Genomic DNA, 17,180 nt, shown 5'->3' with positions numbered 1-17,180 from the left:
ATATTAAATTGAGACCCTTACCATTTTTTCAGCAGAAAATATTTCATGTTTGCATGAATAAGAGAAATTTCATTTTTCAGGTACTTAAGGGTTAACTAGAGTCAAATTACAATGCATCAATAATAAAGGATGGTTGAAAAAAATCAGTTATCAGATATTCTGCTCTACAGAAAATCATATTAGTCGGGCAAGTGTCAAAGAAAATGTGAAGTACTGTCTTCAGATGCCAATTAGGCAATACTTTAAAATTAAAGCTAAGATCTAAGATCTTTGATTTTTAATATACATTTATTCAAGTGGGCTTATTTCATGTCATTTAAATATATTTTACATTACCTAGCGAAAGCAGCTAAGATTAAAGTTCATTTTTGAAATAGAAATATGTCCATATGCCATCACTTTCCAGTTAGTTTATACAAATTTAATTAGTTTGATTGTGTTTGAAGCTTATTAGAACACTCTCTAAACCGTTCCTGGAGCCAACCAGTAGAACGCAATGAATGTAAAGTTTTTTTGTTAAAAAAGCAATGACTTGCCCCTGACAGGGTTTGAGCCCATGCGGCCATCTATCTATGGATTACTAGTCCCACTTCACAGTTTTTTGAGAATTATGGCAAGCATTTGCTGTTTATGTGAAACTTTGACCTTGAAAAGGCATAAATGTCGCATGTCATATCTAAGCCTTCATATCTTCATAATATCTTCATGCTACAGATGTATTCATCACTATTAGATAAGTGATGACTCTGATATGAAAATGCAATACTACCAGCAAAGGTCGGTTAAAGCAAAAACTGTATTTTATATTATATAAGACACAATGTACATTACTAAGTTGATGGGAAATAAAAAAATATATATAGCAAATTCTACAGAGTTTCTTTAAACTCTTTGCCTTTCCATTTGTTCACACAACCATTGCATACCGCCGTGAAAAGTTGAGACACCTGAATGATATAATTGTCAAAGTGTAATAGAAAGAGTGTATATTAGTTCAATCATCCCGGATTGCTGAACTGGTAGAGCAGATTTGTAATCTCAAGGTTTTGGATTCAATCCCCAAGATTGACCACTGGTTAGACTATAAATAGGGTTCCGATTTAGATGCTTAACACCTGGCATGTCAACATAACCAGAGTGTGCCTCAAGTAATTGTAATCTTTAGCCATGTAACAAACTTCACATTTTTACTATAATGCTCTAAATCTTTTCATTTGGCATTTGAAACCCGATATTTAAAAAAAAATGAATATTGAACATGGCTCTAGCTAGACCAAATTTTAGGGAGAAGTGACTTCTTCCTCAGCTCCTATCAGGGAGAAGTTTGACGACATCAGGGGAAGCAAAAAAAGTGCTAGGCGTATAGCTTCATCAATAAAAAGATTTTTTTTTTATCTATTTACTCAGTATTATTAATGTGAACATATATCTAAAAGATGTAGACATAAAAGGATTTTTAAGGAATACATAAGGGAAACACTGTGCTGTCAAAAATGTATTGAAAATATTTGAAATATAATTTCTAAAGCCCTCTATTATCAGACAATTATACTGTTTTCTTCCTGATAAACTCCACACACACCCTCCCTAAAGAACATATTCATTGTATCACATACTGGCAAATTTCTTGGTCTAAATAAACGTAAACACTACCTTAAGTTTTCAATAATGTACTACATGTACATTTAAAGTGCTATTGGACACATTTTAACAAAACAAAGTTTCATTTTGGTTACTTCATTTTTCATCGTAAAAATCGGCATCGCGAACATATGTGACAGATGAAAATTTGACTGTTTCCTGCAAAAACACTTACAATTTTGATTACATTAAATTAAATACTTCATGATTATTTTTGGATTGTTATTCATCTGCTTTGGCAACAGGCATAGTCAAACAAAATTTTCAAATTTTCAGCTTACGGCACACATTTTTGATGCAACTTTTGAAGAAAAAAAGTGCTGCTGTTTATTTGACTTGTCCAAAATTTGTCTAATGTGGGTCAATAAACTTTAAGTTTTTTTAACAAATTTCGTGTTTAATATCACACAGGTATCGAGCCATAAACTTGTGCTTTTGTGTGTATAAATTCACATGCAAGTAAATTAACTCGGTCTGTGTGAAAAACTCGGTAAAGTTCAGAATTTGACTAAGTCACCGTATATTCTACATATACAGAGGATATACGGAATCGTATTTTATACATATACAGATGATATACGGAATCGTATTTTCTACATATACAGAAGACATACGGAGTCGTATTTTCTACGTACACAGATGATATATGGAACCGTATATTCTACATATACAGATAATATACGTAATCGTATTTTCTACATATACAGAAGATATACTGAATCGTATTTTCTACGTTTACAGAGGATATACGGAACCGTATATTCTACATAAACAGAGGATATAGGTTATCGTATTTTCTACATATACAGATGATATACGGATTCGCATTTCCACATCTACAGAAGATATACGGAATCGTATTTTCTACATATACAAGGTATACACGGAATCGTATTATCGATATATACAGGAATTGCATTTTTGATTTGTACACAGGGTATACAGAGATAAAAGAGATTACAGATTAAATCAAAAGCATGCATTTACATATAAGTGACACCTATACATGACCAAAATGCAGGCTTGTACAATAGAACATGTTTGATTACACATTGTGAATGGGAACTGTAAAGTCATATGCTTAAGAACTTTATCTTCACTATTGGAGTATTTCAAATAATAAAGTAAAATCCAAATCGAGTCACTCTTCAATATTTATTATTTCATAAACATATACTCAATATGTAAACATATTAAACAAAATAAACATGTATTTGCTTCAACAGTCATTTATTGTTGTAAGCCTTATTCTAGAGAGACACATTAATGTAGCGTTGCAACGGAATAGCGATATACCGGTATGTTGCGATACAGAGTCATGCAATACGTATCAACGTGCAGAACATCCGCATTGCGATATTTCCTTCAAAGATCGATTTATACATGTATATTTTTCGATATTTTCAAGCCGTAACCATTATGAATTGCAAGTTGTTTAAATCTAGAACAAACTATCCCAACGTGAAGTTCTTTTCTATTGATCTTAACAATGATTTTTATGAGCAACTTATATTTACACCCATACAATATTTTAAAGATATAAATATCTTTTGTTCGTGTTAACATTCACATGTTATTTAAGGAAAGTGAGTGTACAGCACAAATTGAAAATTACAGAAAGTTTTATAATAAAATAATTATAAAACAATATAATGATAATCATTAGAATTAAAAATCCGTATTCACAGAAATTCGTCATTCAAACACTGTTCTTAAAAACACTTAAATGTATCAATCATCTATAGGAATGTTACGTAGACCAGTGTGATGATGTCTATTTTGTGACGTATGAAAGACTACACACAAGAATTTTATTTAAGCGTATACATATATACATTTTTTTTCTTACGTAAATTTCAAAATTATTTTACATTATTAGGATAAAGATGTCATCTAAGCAACCATTTACACATGATTTAAATGAAATGATTAATCTATGACGGATGATAAGTTGTATTTTTATGTTATAAAAACCTTTTCGAATATATTTATTTCTTACGTGTAATATAATGGTATCTTTGTTCTATGTGAAGAGTATTTTATTGATTAAAAATATATTAATACAAAATAATATAGTATTGGGAAAAAGTGCTGACATAATCGTTTTGATCGTATTACAATGTATATTAACATCGTTAGTAGGACTCCTTCTGAAAAAAAAAGAAATGTCTAAAATGTACAGATATGCGAGAGGACAACTTTATTTGCCACTCAGATATAGATCCGTGTTTGCACAATGACATCAAGTTAAGTTCAAGGCGGAATACTATACTTCTCATCAATATAAAAATTTTAAATCTTAACAATGGATTATTGTTTGTTTCAGTGTCAATTATTTAAAAAAAAACTATCTCATCACAACTTCACAGCAACGAATGAATACCTTAATATAGTGTAAATTAATATTTTTTATTGTTAAGACTGTTAAACTAGGTAAGTTGACAATATAATCTCTTACAGTGTACCATCACAAAAATTATAAATCAAAATATCCTCCCCTGCCTGTAGCATTAATCTGATAGAATTAAATCAAATCTAGACAATAAATATACGTATCATATGTAACAATTGCATAAAACAACATAACAAATAGTTTAGTTAATACATGCGAATGCGAGTGCGCACGTGAAACATTTGAGTATCAACGCAATATGTTTCACGTGCGCACAGGTTATGTGCGTACCTGTGCGTTTAGTATAATAATTTAGGGACGAGGTGGTCAAGTCCACTATCCAGGTGTAAGACAGCTATCATAGTGTGTTTATTATCTTCAAACAGGCTAGCTATATAAATAAAATTATCAACAAATTTACAAACTCCCAGCGTAATGCAGTAGGTAAGGTTGTGGTTAATATTAATGCAAGACAGCCAGGTTCGAATTGCACCTTTTTCAAAAAAAAATTGCTTTATAATTATCAATGAAGTAAGAAATTTTGTATTATGTCTTGTAAAGATTATAAATACTGTGCTACTGTCTACCAACTTGTCATTCTGTTTTAAATGTAGCCATATTGAGCAAGTTGATGCAAACTTATACGGAATGGATGATAGTACCATGACATCTACATACTACACAATATATAGGGTAAAAATCACTATCATCCATACATGTTTATCTAAATTATTAAATATCATAACAAAACAGGCTTTATATCCGAATTCATTTTTCTAATGTAAAATTTAAAAACAAATATGGAAAGAAAAACACAACTTGTGACGTTTGAACTCGTGATCAAATTTATGACATTCTAATGACTTTACTAACTTTGCCATCAAGACATTTCAAATTATGTGTCTTATCTTTCATTAGATTCGCTTCTGAAAATCCTGTTTTACCTATTCAGACAAAGGTTGTTAACTTTAATGTACATGTATAAAAGAACAAGTATCGGTAATCTTTCCTTATCAAAGCGGCGTACTTATCGCTTAAGCGCGTAGTAAATAAAAAAAGATACTATCATAAACATATATAAAAGTGATTAAACTGTAAAGAAATACATATTTTTTTGATACAGAAATATGTTTAAGAAAACTAATATAGTAAAATAAAGTCACATGCATTGTGCATCTATATCAAACCATTGTGTGTGTTCAAGTTGTTTCTAATATTTTATATATTTGAGTTTTGCATATTGATAGCATTTTCAAATGCGCTGCAAAATGCTTATGCCTTAATTGACGTCATTTCATGAAGTGTTACATCATTCCGCCTAAGAATTGATTCTGATAAAATATAAAAATATAAGACAGAACCAATGCATTTATTACTGTTTTATTATTCATGTCAAACGAAAATGCGTGTAATTAAGGAAATTTGACTTTGCCCTTTCCTTGAGAAAGAATAAAACACATGCTGTCAGTACGGATGGAAATATATTAGTCTGGGCAACTTTTCTTTACAGACAGTACGTCCGTGTAATTGTCTTATTTTATTCACAAAATACAACACTATATGTACGTGAACTTTCATCTATATAACTTGCTACCATACTTTGCTTCATTTATAATTGCTGTAAAGAGGGCACATCTGCATTTCTGGAAGATTTGAACACGCTGTACGCTGCCCTGAAAAATCATAATATAACTTCAGCATAAAATGATAAAGATCACATTGAAAATATTTCATAAGTGATGCGCGAAAGAGTTAATAATGTAGGATATGTGTATGTGTAGTTATGTATGTTTGTGTGTTCGTGCGTGTGCGTGTGTTACCATATCCCTTTATGTGAAATATAAGTCAAAATATGGAATGTCGAAAAAATTGTGATGCACAAACGCTCAATACATTCTTTCAAGCGTTCAAATTTATGTATAACGAAATATCAAATAACTGTTTCCTCAAACAGGCGCGTGCTTGTGACTGACCCATGCGATATAACCCTATGCGTATTTTTATCTTAAAAACTTAACAAACAGTTTTAATTATAATAAGAAAAAACTATTTAAATCTTCATTTGTCTAATAAAAACATCAAATAAAAATGTTGAAAACTCAGCACATGTATATACAATTTAAAATCTGGGTAATCATGAAAGACGTATATAAATAGCCAAGAATATCGAATGAAAACCAAGAATTGTCCATCCTGAAATGCGAGTAAACTCAATCTTGCTAATGCTTAAACAATACAAACAAAACCGTTTTAAAACTTCTAGTTCGTTGCGATATTGTGATCTAAGTTTCGTATCAATGTAAAACAAATATATTTTGACACCAAAGGTAAGTGAATTAACAGTTAACTGATAAACTTACCACCTGTCGGCCATATTACATGCAATTATACAGATATATATCTGTCATTCTTTGTATTAATGTAAATAACACATTCTGACAAATATTTTCAAGTTTTTTATTCATCTTATTGTATAATGATTTAAATGAAAAAAGAAATATTTGTTTGCTATTTTTGTTTCAGATTTTTATTCATTTAAGAGTAGGTTAATATAAATAAGAAATATATAACAACATGTGTACAGAAACTTTAAAAAAAGTGAATAAAAATGAAAAGAGCGGAGTCTTTAAATTGACTTATGTTTGCATCAAATAATGGGGATTTGTATATTTGCGAATATAAAACAAGTATTCTGCACGTTAAATTATCAAGACTGAGAAAGACAATTTTATCTAAAAATTTATAAACATATTTTTTAGAAGTACTAAGCAATTTTCTTTTAAAATATGTTAATCTGTTAAATCTGATAATTTTTGTTATTATAAAAAAGATAAAAGATAACTTATTTTTCTGCTATCAATTTCATACAGTACTATTATGAAAATAGAATTTGACTGTGTCATGTCGACATGATCTTTCAGCTTGATTGCACATCGATTCGCACCCCTGATTTTAAGTGATAACTGATATCGCTCAAGATTATAAAGTCCAATCTGTTGACCAATCAAGCATACATAGGTCGTGTCACAAACACTGATTAATCCATTTGTACTACCATGTCCAGGGGCTGTATAACCTTGACATCTTCGATGTTTAAATGTCGTGGTTTTTAACGCGGCCTTTTTTTTACCCTAAAGGGAAGTTATGATTAACGAGTTTAATAAATGCCCTTTTCATTTTTTTTTATTTTTTTTTATATTAAAATAAATTTTAAATAAATAAATTGCTTATTTACTTATACACAGAATAAAAAATTAAAGACGCCTTCACATTATCAGCAGATTTCATACTTGAAATGAAACTTTATAACTTTATCAGTATACGAATATTTGGATTATCAGTTACAATTCGAAAGTCCAATTTTAAAAGTTATTTTTAATATCAATATATAATTTATTATGTTCTTAACTTGAATTTTTTAAACAGATACTTAATTTTACAAAAACTGTTTCCAAGATACATAGTTTATTATGACCAGGGTACAAATGTTTAATTTACATAGTACGGCCATGTCCCATGTCCTGAACAATGTTCAAGGCAAATAAGTATGCAGAAACGCGGCTGAATGGAGACGAGGAAACTCGGGAGATGATGTTGATATTATCCAAGAAAATGCTATTTCGATTAATTTGACATCATCTATCATCAATACCTATACATACATCGCAGTGACATCCATCTGATTATAGCTTGTTAATTTAGATATAATTAGAAATGGCGGCAGGGTACTTCAGAATTTACTTTAATATACAACTTAATTGTGTCTTGTATAAATGACGAATTTTGCCAGATGAAAGAATAACAACACGACGCTGCAAAAACCCTGGACAGAATACAACAGCTATGTCTGTTTCATTTTAATATGTCAGGTTAGAGTCTTTATAATATCTGGAATAAAATCACATAGAGACTCGGTTATAATATTCCAATTTAATTCCCTTCTTTTTGTTATTAATTATAATAGAAATTAACAGTGGAAATTACCGTTAAGACATTCAACACTATTTGCGCTTACTTACATAATCGGAGAAAACCGACACTCGTGATACCCTGCTGCATTTATGATCAATATCCGGATCAATATCCGGCTTAATCAGCATTGGCTTTGATTATCGCAGTACAGCACTTAGCTGTTACACAATATTATGTCAGAAATGAGACCGCGCAAAAAGAATTAAAGTTGGGAAATTCGGAACTTCATAAGATTTCTTTTCCAAACTTGTGTACAAAAACGCAAAGTCTTTATGTTTCCTGAAATAAATGAATTATTAAATAAATAAATAAATAAATAAATAAAAAAAAAAATAAATAAATAAAATAAATAATAAATAAATAAATATATGAATAAATGAGTGATGAATGAATGAATGAATGAATGATTGATTGATTGATTGATTGATGGTTGATTGATTGATTGAATGAATGAAAGAAAAAATGTGAATGAAAGAATGAATGAGATATCATTGTTGTTGTTTCTAACATATGCAAGTGCATGTATTATATTATATATATAGCTTATTATCTAAGCTCTAGCTCATTTTTAGATAAGTTTTTTAAAGTGTTTGCTATATACATATAAGGAAATCAATGACCCTCTGGGCATGGCTTTTATTTTATCCCACTTAGTAGGCACTCACTATATAATGTTTCATGCCAAATGTATGAGCATTAGCTCTTTTGGATTTTCTGAAAGAAGATATTTTTTTCTTTTTTTGCCATTGTTACCAGATTTATGTATGGAATTTAATTCTTTGAACAATTTTAAGGTGACTACCACAGGAATATTCCTGTGAAGTTTTGATGGAATTGGCTTAGTGGTTTATGAGAAGATGCCGTTTAAAGTAAAGGTTTACGGACGGACATACGCTGGACGCTGGACTGACATCGAATGAAGCGTGATGAAAAAAGCTCACTCTGTCACAAAGAATTATAACCATTAAATATAACTTGTAATAGTAATAGCGTTTTGTAATTGTGAACACGATTAGTTGCTATGACTTGTGATGAAGTTGTATATATGTATATATTTTGAATTTTCTTTCAATTAACTTTGCAAAATCTCGTTTTAGATTTAAATATATACACCGTTGATATATACTCGCAGATGTCTCTGTCCACTTCAGATTTTGCATAATGGTTCAAAATACTTCTTTTATGTATTATGTATTGATTCTTTTTGTAACATTACCTTTTATCACCAATAATCGTACAGCCTTACACAAAGTAATATATTAATTCTATATAACAGGTTTCAATTGTCAGATCTAAATCATTCATTGATTGTAGCATTGACAATAGTAAAGGTAATTAAAAAAAATAGAACTTATATAACGATTGTCAGTTATTTTACACATGGCAAAATAGATCTGGTACAGCATATCAAGTAGTAAATTTCAAAATTACAAAATTACGCAGTAAAGCATTCATCTTAGATATATCGTATAAAAAGTCGAATTTGTAAAGGGATTCAGAAACATGAGTCATAGACAGAAATGACCTGGTTGCATTTGTATACCAAATAGCATGAGGCTGTAATGTAACAATATTGTTTTTGCAATTGACCATTTATGTAGAAAAAATAACTTAGTTGGTAAACAGAAAGTGGATGAGCGACATATATGAAAGAAAATCCCACGATATGCGAACACGTGTTAATCTTCTACACCAAATACAAGGAGGTTGTGATAAGTAGTTGCTTAGAAAACTGTTACGAGAACATTTTTACTATCCGCCGCCGCCCGACATTCACCTTACTTTAACCCGGGTTTGCGCATGTGCAACCTGACCAATAATAAAGGTAAAGTCGACTTTAAAATTATAATGTAATATAAAATCGTTTCATATTCTTAAAGTTAGTATGATATAAAAGATGCCAATATGTATGACATTTTGAGAACACTTTGGTACACATTTTAGCATTAAAAACATTATGTTGTCTTGCTTACAGTTTAAACAGTAAATAATCAGTTTTCGAATGTGATGATTTATTTTCATTTTTTCATCATGTTCTTCCTGAAATACAAATTAAAAACAATACAGAAAATTTAAAGTCAAATTCACATAAACAGGTAAGATTCCTTTACAAAGTAAATACAAGGTATGTTTGCCAGTGTGTTTATAGATACGACCATGTAGAAAATGTTTCAAATGTATGATATTAAACTAAATTATGTCTTCATTTTCTCCAGTTTTGAAGAGTACATACATATACAATACAGTTCTTACAAAAAGTACATAAATAATTAAATGTGCATAAATGTATAACTGACAAACATGAATACATGTATCATTATATAAATGTAACAAATATTGTTTAAACACAAAATTGATTAATAATATAAATAAGATAGTAATTATGTAACACAGAAACAATATATACACATGAAGAAGCAACTTTGAAATATTGTATTCAGCAATATATCCTATTGATTAAGATTTTTATCAAACGAAACAAAAGTATCCTGGGAGTATATGCAATAAAAGTGTACCTATAAAAATGCTGAATATATGTACTAATAACGAAATTAAACTAATACACATACGTTGTAAAGTCACATGAAACAACAGTGCGAGCGCGTATGTGTATGAGTATGTGTGCCTGCGTGCGTGTGTTTGTGTGTTGGTGCGTGCGTTTGTGTGTGTGTGTGTGTATGTTGTTTTTGTTTTGTTTTTTGCTGAGAGTATGGGTATGTATTCGGGCACTTGTTTGTGAACATGTAACAAATTAATTTGATTACAAACAGAATAGGACAATTATAGCATGTATATTTCATATCCACACCCAGTTCATCGAATAAACACGATTAAAACTACTTTGAAACTATACACTCTAGTATATTCGTTTTGATAAAAAGAAACATTTCAATGATCTGCAGGTATCGAAAGTACAATTAGTTTTTGAAAAAAGTCTATGCACATAAGTTTTGATAATGTAACCCATAAGTTTGCCCTCTTTGACTAATTTGAGGGACAAAATAGCAGAACACGTTTACATATATCATTTGTCATTAGGTAACAGCTTTTTCTAGATAAATATCGGCACATTAGAATGAACGTTGATGTAAACTTTGCCTGTAGGTTTCTATAATTCTATAACTGCGACTGAAATGCCAAAGAATACATGGTTCAAAAGCAGAGTTAATCAGGAGAAATTGATTCAAACTTTTATCGCATAGTTTTTCCAATAAAACATTTTGAGCTATTGATTGTCGATTTGATCATTTTGTCCAGGTACTAAGATTTGGAAAATATCCCTGTAATATAAAACGTTATAAGGAAGCATGTAAGGTATTACTTACCCAAGATCATTACTATTTAGTAAGAAACACTTTGTTTTGCTTGAGAAGAGCATAAATGACGTTAACATATGTAAAAAAAAAACTTCTTTTATTCAAAATTTAGTGTCTACTTGGCAGAACAGGCCAAATAGTAAAAGGTTTACTTCAGCTATTTAATTGGCCATTGGTTGCATACTGATACAGATATTCGTCCTTATACTGACTGGTATTGACTGAATGCGTTTCATACATTGTTTACGTTGCTTTATAAGGGGCGATAACTGTGTCTCAGTAACTCAAGACCATAGCTCGTTTCCATGAAGAGCCTTAGGTAGCACAACTGACATATAAATATTTTGCATGTAAGAGGATGGAGGCCATTTCTGTAAATATCACAATCCACGATAGCAGCTTATAGAGATAGTCTCGTCAATATATAGGGTGTTGTTTCATTGGACGCCTAAGTGACGGAACTTATCCGTTTCGTTTATGGCTTAGTCTCTTAAAGTCTAGGTGCGATGTTTAACATCGTTGAACACTATTGTGTTACATGTTTGGGCATTACATATATATCTTTTATTTATGGAGTTCCTATATTATATGTCCATCAGAGTTTAGACCGCGCTTTGTGTTTAAGATAATAACAATGTCATCGGCGGAAGATAGGCATCAACATATTAAAGTACCTTATTTGAAGCATTGTTGACTTTTGTCTTATTCTTCCATTAAGCTCGTTATTAATATGAGATAGAGAAAGGGACTGAAATATTGGCCTTGCAAAATTGGGAACCAGTCTGACGTGTAACCTTGTGATTTCAAGCAGTTATAGCAGTTTTCGAAAAATAACAAGATCACTTTAAACAGTGAAATATCAATATCCATTTTGAACAATTTAACCAGAATTAATGATACGTTATTGCGTTCAATGCCTGTTTAGCTTTGAGCAAACAAAAATATATTTGGAAATGGTTTTCAAGACCATAGTATACACATTCTTTTAGCATTATATACGTCATTTTACAACCTACATGGTTTTGAAAGCCACCGTGCGATGCATTTAAATTGACATTATCATCCTTTTCAAGAAGTTCTAATATATTATTTCGAAAAGTTTCAATATCACCGAGCATAGCACTAGATATCGGTAGTTATTTGGATCTGATTTCTTCTTACTCCAACCCTTGAAAATGTGGAAATTTTACCCTTTGTCATTTCTAACGAGGAATGTGAAAACCTAATTTAATCATTGCCACAAGCTTTGCTTTTTTGCATGTTTGCCAAGCTTTCCTTGTTATTTATGAAGTAATGTTGGAAATAGTGTCATTTGAGCTTTCACAATGGTTATTTATATCGATAAGCTCATTTTCAATTTTTGACAAATATTTTTTATTAAACGCTCATGCTCAATTTCCAATGAATAGCTCTTATACAATATAGGTTTTTCTTGAGGTCAAAATGCCTTAAGAAAGATGCTACTTTGTCTTATAGGGACTCTCTCAGTTTTATAATTTCATCTCGTATTTTTCTTTTACAAGTACCATTAATTAGCTAAAATGTAACATACGTTACTGTCGCCACTTAGAATATTCTACTTTGAAATTGTGTTTCAGAAAAATAAGTTCCAGAATAAACGAAACATGTGAAATTAGTCATTGCTGCGTGTATATCCACTTTGATTATTAGTAAACATTATATTTGACTGTTAAAATCTCATTGATATAATGCATGATCAAATGTCGCCAAATGCATATAAATAAATAGTGACAAACCTAAAACAATAAGAAGCGAAACAGAAATTATATAATTCAATCGATGCATGATTAATAATACAGCATATATATAATTATAAGTGAAAATAAGCTTGCAACCCCTCAAATTTCATTCTATTTTCGGAAATTTTCATTTTAATTCAAAAATTTTTAACAGCAGTTTAAAAAGAAACATACGTTACCATTGTTTAAGAGCTGATACATTCAAGGAAATCTCCAAACAGGAAAGAAAATTAACATACGTGTAACTCTGATATATTAACCACAGATTATGGCGGGTTATACGCTTTTGTGTCATTTTTCAACCCACTTTCAATGTAAAAATGAAACATACGTTACAGAAATATACGTTACCTACTTTTTAAAGTAATTTTATCAAAAGGAAAACTGAAGTCAGAAAGCACGTATAACCGCAACATTAACTTCTATTTGACATTAGTAAGTAAATTTTGTTAACTTTAGTCAAGTTTAAGTAACCACAGTGGAACAAACGTTACTTTTATCAAACAGACTTTATATTGTTTACACATGCAAATATAAAAACATAAAATTTCATTTTTATGACAATAAAATGATGAACATTTGATTCCTAAATAAAAAAGTCGATTTTAAATGTAAGTTTCAATTCTGTGATAAAGTCCATAAATAAGCCAGTCTGAAATATACGTTACTCCAATTTACAATTCAACAATATAGAGCTTATTGGCCGTATTTCATTCTATATATCGAAATGTTAAAATAATATCCGAAAATATAATAAACTATTTTGCAAAATATAAAATTGTTTTCTTAACCTTTACTTGTATTTGAATAAAATGAAACATACGTGACATGCTATATGCGGATTCATACATAACTGCTTAGCAATAAATTTTCCAAAAATGAAAAAGTGGAAAGTTGAATGTTTTGAAAAAAGATTTCTAAATACAACAGCATTCAATCTCATATATTATACATGATATATATCCTTTGAATGAAGACATAAAAATATCACTTCCAAAATTTACTCTTTTTGCTTTCTACGAATATTTAACTTTGAAGAAAATAACTGAAAATTAGCAAGGTACCCACCTTCTTTGAATATTCCTGGATTAGAATGTCCCTCAAGATAGAGAATGTACATATTTTGATATATTTTTGAGACATTTGTTATTTATATGCAGCCAATAAGTTACAATATTAGATCTGAAATCTACGTTACCGAGGGAAATACAGTGGCATTACCGAAATAAATGCCATCCTGTTATATTATAGTTTATTGTTGAAAATATTTCTGGCAAACTTGCAAAATACCCTAAACTTTTACTTCAGTGATAAAAAATGACACAGTGACAACATCAAAGTTTTAATATTTTTCAACCGCAAATACTTTATTTTATTGAGAATGGGCGTAAAGCTTGGGTGTTTGTAGGTGAGTATAGCGCACTAAAATAAGTTTTCCATTCACTGTTTATCTTTTGCGTGTCGCTGTATATCTTCCCGTTAAAGCACATTCAAAATCCTGGGTTTAAGGGCTTTTTTATTTCGCCGGCGATAAATAAGACGCCAGAACTCGTGGTTATCTCATCTGCGACCGTATCGATTTCCACTTCCTGTTCCTGTAAAACTGACGTTGCAGCGGCACGATGTGTGCATCTAAACTTAGTTTTGTGCGATTTGTTTTATTTCAAAGATATTGATTGTTTCGTTCTAGTTTTTTTCGCTCGTATCCAGGTATTGCGCTTTTATTTCACATTTGTGTGTAATGATAATAGCGTAGTATCCCATGTATGGCTGTATGTATGACTTAAATTTAACCTTTGGCAGTGTAACTTCTGAAAACCGAACACCGACGGGTCTTGTCAAAAAGTTCAGATTTCAAAGGTTTCCGGAATTCAGAGGTTTCGGATAATGTGGACAAGACTAAGCCACTAAATGTCACTAAATGTCAAGGAAAATGTGGCCATTACTGTAATATCATATATAATAGTCTTTTAATCAAGATAAAGATGTGAAGGAAAATAAAACATTGATATTTAACACTTTATTTAACTTGCATATTCTCCTATGCTAGTTAATTAATTAGTACATCAAATGCAATAAAATCCCTAAAGACGTTTGATGCACACATTGTCCCAATTAATAGTCATTCAATCCGCTAATAAACACATCAAATTAACTGACCGCCTTAAATTACTTTAATTGACCGCATCACTTTAAACATACCATTTCACAGTTTGTGATTTTAACGTGTGTCAAATTACACGATCACCGCTAATTAGTAAACAATCGACGGGGAGATTAAATCTTCCTGCAGGGTAAATATTCTCGATTTACAATGTTTTTCACACCTTTAGATATTTCCGGATTTTGGAGGTGAATTTGCATTGATTTGACTCTAATTTTACGAAAATATCGTCCGGAATTCAGAATTTAGAAGTTCCGGAATTCAGAAGTATTATATTAATAGAAAATAGAAGGGAAAAAATCGGGACCGAAATAATTGTTCGGTTTTTTAGAAGTTTCCGATTTTCAGAAGTTCCGGAATTCGGAAATTACACTGTATAACCTTAAAACTATAACTCTGTAAAGATAGTTATAGGAAAATCTATTTAATGGTTAACCTTGTCTTGTTTAACATTATGCCAGTTTATAATTTAACGGTCGCATATTTGAGCATTTGAAAAGTTTGGCCTACCATCGTGCTTAATGCTAAGTGTGCAAATGATTGGACGGTGTGTCGATACGTTACGCGCGTTGTCGTCAACAATTTGACAGCCTGTGACATATTGTACGTTTAAATCCGGTAAGACTATATAACTTATCAAAATAGCTTTGTTACTGTTATATGGAACGTTGCTATACTTTCCTCCGCGGCACGATGTTAATGTATTTGTGGTTTGAAGGTTATATTTTCTAAGTAAAGCGAGAAAAAGCGCACTTCTAGGGATTTGTGGAATTGGGCCTGCTATTCAATCTCACTTGAGTCCTGTATTTTAATCCCCCATAATTGTCAATGTGCCTTTGTCCATATACATGCAAATTATATTATCTAGTCATTCGAGACAATTTTTATATACATGCATGGAATGACATATCAATCTGAAGAAGGAAAATGTTTGTTTCCGGTTTTATTATAATTTGGATGCCAATAAAGTATTTTTGAAACAATATCTAATCATGTGATATATGAATTTCATTTCTTATGCCATAACATTGCCAGATGGCATATCAAGGTCAGAGTTCGAAACAGTGATACTTATATAACCTGAGATGGTTCCAGTTGAATTCCAGGTCGCAATTTTTCAAATTGTCTTAAGGTTGTCAAGACACATGTTAGTCTACAACATGCTCTAACACAGAGTATGTTGCATTGATTATCATTGTGGCGACACATGGCAGTTTTGATTTGTTCTAGAGTTGCATGTTGACCCATTACTTAAAGTATTTATATAATTATCGTTATAACGGGACTTATTATATGCATTTGGAGACATCCATGGCCTGCAAGTTATGCCTCGTGGATCAGTGATTAGGAGATAAACCTTACCGTTATCTTCAACGTTAATTCTTACTACAACTGTTTTATACTTTCGGTTTCTGAAAAAAACTAACTTTTGTAACATGTGGTCCCTTCCCTGGACATATTTTTTTGAAGTTTTTGCTCGGCAATTGATTGTTTGGATCGACTAATATAAAACTTTTTTGTCCGCCGTCGCACGCACATATTGGGGAAAATCCTCCTCCTCGTATTCAACGTTAATGTGAGGGGTCAGGGTAAAATGATCAGGGTAAAATGGGCACAATTTTTTTTTAAGGCGATGTTTTTTTGCTTTTCACGGGAACAAAAACCGGGTCTAATATAGCCCCCGGTTTAAGATCCTTTTCCCTGTTTTTTTTTATCCGACTGAAAGGGCCCCCCGGAGGGAAAACGTCTAATTAATTTTGGGTTTTTATGTCAATGTTAGGGACATATGTTGGAAATTGATTCGGTGACATTGGCGACGTAGAACATCTATAGTCATATTGAGCGAAGTTGTCAGATTTTTACGCAATATTAACGGGAATTTTTACCGTTATTTGACCGCTTAACATAACTAGTTCAAGTTCCGTTAGATTTTG

Source organism: Ruditapes philippinarum, unplaced genomic scaffold, assembly GCF_026571515.1.
Source record: "Ruditapes philippinarum isolate M1 unplaced genomic scaffold, ASM2657151v2 ctg8730_1_1_1_1, whole genome shotgun sequence".
Lineage (NCBI taxonomy): Eukaryota > Metazoa > Mollusca > Bivalvia > Venerida > Veneridae > Ruditapes > Ruditapes philippinarum.
This window is presented reverse-complemented; position numbering follows the sequence as displayed.